This window comes from Vespa velutina, chromosome 2, assembly GCF_912470025.1.
Source record: "Vespa velutina chromosome 2, iVesVel2.1, whole genome shotgun sequence".
NCBI classification, from domain to species: Eukaryota; Metazoa; Arthropoda; class Insecta; order Hymenoptera; family Vespidae; genus Vespa; species Vespa velutina.
In genome coordinates this window covers 4,439,310-4,444,309 of record NC_062189.1, presented here as the reverse complement: position 1 = coordinate 4,444,309, position 5,000 = coordinate 4,439,310, and the positions used below count along the sequence as shown (strand labels likewise).

Genomic DNA, 5,000 nt, shown 5'->3' with positions numbered 1-5,000 from the left:
TAAGACGTTCAAAGTTTCAAGAGGATTTCATAAACGTTTAGAAATTCTGTAAATTCGAAAGTCACGTGTGAGACGTAAGATTTGATAAAATACGTTCGCTAAATCATCTTTCTCGTGACATTCTCAGAGACTTTTCCCTTTTTTTGATTTGCCTTTTTTTTATTTTTTCTTTTTCTCTTTTTTTTCTTTTTTTTTTTTTTTTTTTTTTTTTTTAGTTCAGTCGTTTCCCTTGGAAAATCGTGGTTGCGCCTGTGCGTCGCGTGCGTGCCACGCATGTCCAACGAGCCCTAGAGAATCTAGAGATACTTATTCAAGCCCTTTTCAGGGGTTGGTCGCAAGTCCTTCCCCATGTGAGGGAAAAGATAGTATACAAAAATGGATGGGTTCTTAGAGCGTGGATACGATTTTAGCGCGCCACCCTCGTGCCACACCCACATCCATCAACTTAAAATCTCGATTTTCAAGTCCACCTTTTTCGTTCTTCTTGAAAAAATTCTCTCCATCTTCCGCCCCCTCCTCTCTCTCTCTCTCTCTCTCTCTCTCTTTCTTTTCTTTTTCGAAACGTTCGTCTGTTTTTTCGATCCTTTTTTTTTTTTTTTTTTTTTTTTTTTTTTTTTTTTTTGTAATTCTTTTCCAATCGTCTTCTACTATCCTCTTATCTTTCTTCTCTAAACGAAATTTCGAATGGCACACGAGAGAATTTCCAATGGAGATCCTTTTATTTTGCATTTTACTTTGTTGTCGTTTTCACACGTTCGGACGACGTGTGTACGGTTCACTCGTATCGAAAATACGTCGTACTTCAAAGAGTTAAATTCGTCGGGTAGGCGCGTAAAAGTTTATAGTCCGACGTTAACAGAGAAACGCGGCCGTATTTCAAGTTTAGCTCGGTTGTTCGCGATTCGCTCTTGGTAAGTGCGACGAACGTTCGGATCTACTCTCTGCGCCATCGTCAAAAATGGAAATTAGGATATAGGTTGGTTTTACTGGACACATGTGTAACATTATAACACGAAATAGTAACGACAACTCTTTCTCTCTCTCTCTCTCTCTCTCTTTCTCTCTATTTATGTCTCTCTTTTTCTCTCTCTATCTCTCTTTCTCTCTTCTGATTTTATTATTATCGCGAGAAAGATAATACAGACGTTATGTTAATGTCTTTTAGCAATCTACTCTTGTCCGCTAGAAATGTCTAATCGTCAATAAACATCATCATGAAAAATCAATGGAAAAGGATAGGAGAATGGAGAAGGCTGTTTAGCATTTAATAAAATACGTACAGTGTTAGTATTATTGCATGGTTATCGTATGATCGTTAATACTCATGCTTTTATCGTACATTATTCAGCTTATGTTTATTCCATACGAAAATATCTCACTATGAAAGAATGGCAACAAGTCGATCGTGTTCGATGCTTTATGCTCGCTTTATCATCGATTTTATGGAAGAGATCGATTACAGTCTTGAGCATAAATTAGCCTTACGTCGAACGAGTTAACCGTATGAGTTTTTCTTTTTTTAATTCCCCTCTATTTCTTTCTCTCTCTCTCTCTCTCTCTCTCTCTCTTTTTCTTTTTTCTCTTCCTCTCCTTTCTTTTTCATCAGGTTAAGCGTGTTATACGAGTTATGATTTTCGATCGTGCGAAAGCAATTCTCTAAAGCATTCCTGTTTTCTTTTTCTTCTTACATACCTTCTATATATCGTGTAAAGTCACGTGAAATGTTTCTTGGCCGGTAGCCTTCGCGAGAAGATATAACGAATGCCAAGAGGGAAAAGAAGGGACACGCAGGCGTTCTGGCACACGGTGCAAAACTCGTATTTATCATTAGTCGCCGGTAGCTATGGGTAATTAAAGCCGCTCCCCGTATTCTGACCCAGATATTAATTAAGCATTCGCGGACATCTCTCAACGACCGGGCCATCTCATCGTATAGAGTACGCGTTCCTTCTGTAATAAAGTCGTACCTTCGTCATTAATCGTCGACCGGCAGTACGCTCTCGCTCCTCGTTTGCGCGCATCGTTAGCACAGTGCGTCTAAATACAGAAGAAGGAAAGTCCCGCGAACGGACGTGAGTACAACATGAACGTACGTGAGGACGATAGGGCAGGTGTATCCGCTTGCGACAATTTGTCGGTCGATTCTTTTACGGTGCCTTTTAGGGCTTACGCTCTTCTCTTATCTTCTCTCTTCTCTTCGTTTCTCTTCTTTTTTTCTTCTCTTTTCTCTCTCTCTCTCTCTCTCTCTCTCTCTCTCCCTCTCTTTCTTCTTCGTTACTACTATTACTTCTTCTTCTTCTTCTTCTTCTTCTTCTTCTTCTTCTTCTTCATCTTTTTTTCGTGCAATTACGAAACGTATTCGAGAAATCGCCCTCGTACAACCGGTCGTTTCGCCACTCTGTCTCGTTTGCCAAGAAAAATATTTTAAGGCGAACTATAATTAAGATTGTAAATGGCTAATATCGGCAAGGTGATAAATTTTCTACGTCTTAGGAATCGTTAAACGTATGATTAGGATATAAGGATAGAAATTGAAATTAAGAAAGCGTTTGAGAAGAACGGAAGTTTTATATGGACGGAGTAAGGAAGAGGAGGGGAGAGGATAGGGGGTGGGGGGGGGGCGGGAAGGATCAGCTCTCTTCTCGTCGTAAATAGAATTTATCGTTAGTCAAACCACGTGACGGCCATTCGAAATTTCCTTTCCTGCGTTTAAACGTTTCTCTTCGAGTCCCAATGATATCCGATAACGATCTAATATCGAAGTCTACTTCCGTTCCGCCAATATGATGCCAAATGTATCCGGTATTTTTCTAGAATTCTTAGATCCTCGATCGTAACGATGATAAAGCGCGTGATCAAAATCCTCGAGAACGTTTAACGAAACTCGTTTCCGTTCTATCAAACGGATTAGATCGATCATACATATTAATAAGTTAATGATCGGTTTTATTGTTTTAAAAGAAAACGATAATCTACAAAATATGGACATAGACTTGTCGGACGAATGAATCGTTTTCTCGAACTACCCGTTATATTTTCGCATGTCTCCGACGAGAAACACGCGAATTTCGAGCCGTAAATCGAGAAACGCGCTGACTTATCTCGTACAAATCGGTGAAAGAACCAAACAACAAGCGGTAGCTTCGTCCTTCTCGGTAACGCGCCTTCACCGAAAATTTATCGTTACACGAAATTAAAAAAGAGTTCCACTGAGATAAGGCTTAACAAATACGGTTTTTAGTGCACTAGGAGGGTGTTCATTTATTTTCGTCCACTTGACTCGCAACGAGCGATAAACTTTGTCTCTCTCTCTCTCTCTCTCTTTCTTTTTGTCGCGTGCATAACCACTTCACCTGTCGTGTCTTTCCTTTGGCCGAAAACTTTTCGCCTTATCTTCGAGTTCTTCCGCAAAAATAAAACATAGCCATGTCTCCTTGGCGACTTTATCGTTCTGCGATCGTTGTGAAATCGTGCGGCGAACGAGTACGCTCGCTTTTAATTCTCTCGCGTAAGTAGAGAATTTCCCACGAGTACGTAAGAAACTTTGTCGAGAATTTCGCATTGCGTTTCCTTTAATCTTTCCTATGAAAAGGGAGAACGTTCGTAGAATCATATAATTTGCAAAGGATTTTGATGAAATTTTCAAGTATGAATTTTCAATTTTGTATTAAATGGATATACATAGAGAATCGTAGATCCAAGGGAAGAAAACGTGTATGATTCACGAGCAAGTCAAATCTATCGTCGGTAGGACCGTGGTGGTTTCGTAAACTCCGCAAGTGGATCGGATCCCGAGTATCTTCGTGTGGTCGACGCTCGGTACCGAGAATAGATCAAAAGCTTCTCCGTTGCGACCAAATTGCCGGTCGCAGATGCACGCATAATCTCCGGTACCATTCGTCTATATTTATTGCCACGTAGTAGACTCAACGTCGCCGTAGTTTAATGATGAAAAGACCGGAGAATCCGGACCGCTGTTTCTCATACGGACGACGTTTACATGAAGCGCCCACTAAAACTTGAAACGCGAACGTATTATTGTCCTTTGGAAAGACTCTCGCATGTTGGACTTGCTTCGATATTAATTAAGGGAAAGGTGAAACTCGTGGTTTCTATTAACGAACATCGAGATATTCAATGTGGAAGAACTTTGATGTTTCGCGTAGTTACTATGGATTCCATGGAATATCATATCTCATGCGTTTAGTTTATACGATCTATCATATTGTATATCCAAATATTATTTATAAATTAATTGGAATATAATCATATTTTTTTTATAGATATTATCAACTATCTAATAATCAAAGTCGAAGCGATAATGACATAGTCAGATTTTTTTTCTACTTCGTTGAGAGTATAGTATCATCGGTAAGATTTATCATCCTTTTCTTCCATCTTTAACTTTGTAATATTCTAAATAAGAAGAAACAACAGAGTTGTTGTCTTCCATGCATTTCCAAGAGAGTGCGATATAAGAGAGATAAGAAGAGGTATACGGTTGAAGGTAAGAGAGAAAGATACGTAGAAAGTTCACGACCGAAACTCACTTACGAAAGGAGACGATTTTTCTTCGAACCCATGAGGACGGAAGAGAGGCGTGCGATCGAAAGAGAGAGATAGGGACCACCTTCCTAACTCAAACAGGATTGTAATTAGCTGTCATGGCCAATTCGCCAATAACGTCGGCGTATTTATGCGCCTACTTTGGCGCCCGATAAAAACTCGTTTTTGAAACGGTTAATCGCGCGCTTGCCCATACTGCCAGAGTAACCCCCCGTCCCCGCCCTTTTACGCGGTTATTGCACTTTATATATTCCGTTCGAATAGTCGAGCTCCTTTTTGCGTGCCTACTTAAATCCCTGCGTTTCTGTATCTCTCTCTCTCTCTCTCTCTCTCTCTCTCTCTCTCTCTCTCTCTCTATATATATATATATATATATATATATATATATATATCTTCTCCTTCTATACTTCTTATTTTTCTTCCCTTCCTTCTTC

General features: G+C 39.7%; 2 protein-coding genes across 13 annotated transcripts in view; one reads left to right on the top strand and one right to left on the bottom strand.

Annotated features, from left to right (window-relative positions):
• LOC124946845 (UPF0489 protein C5orf22 homolog) overlaps positions 1 to 5,000 on the top strand; it is a 447,955-nt gene that overhangs the window by 101,532 nt on the left and 341,423 nt on the right. The window lies entirely within an intron of this gene.
• LOC124946846 (histone H3.v1-like) overlaps positions 1 to 5,000 on the bottom strand; it is a 233,057-nt gene that overhangs the window by 13,767 nt on the left and 214,290 nt on the right. For 2 of the 5 annotated variants that reach the window (XR_007100200.1, XR_007100205.1), the window contains exon 1: positions 1 to 169. This exon is cut by the window's left edge and continues 920 nt beyond it. The exons of the other annotated variants lie outside the window; for them this stretch is intronic. The gene's annotated coding sequence lies outside the window, so the exon portion shown is untranslated. Of the gene's footprint in view, positions 170 to 5,000 lie in introns of those variants that run through there. 5 annotated transcript variants of the gene reach the window in all.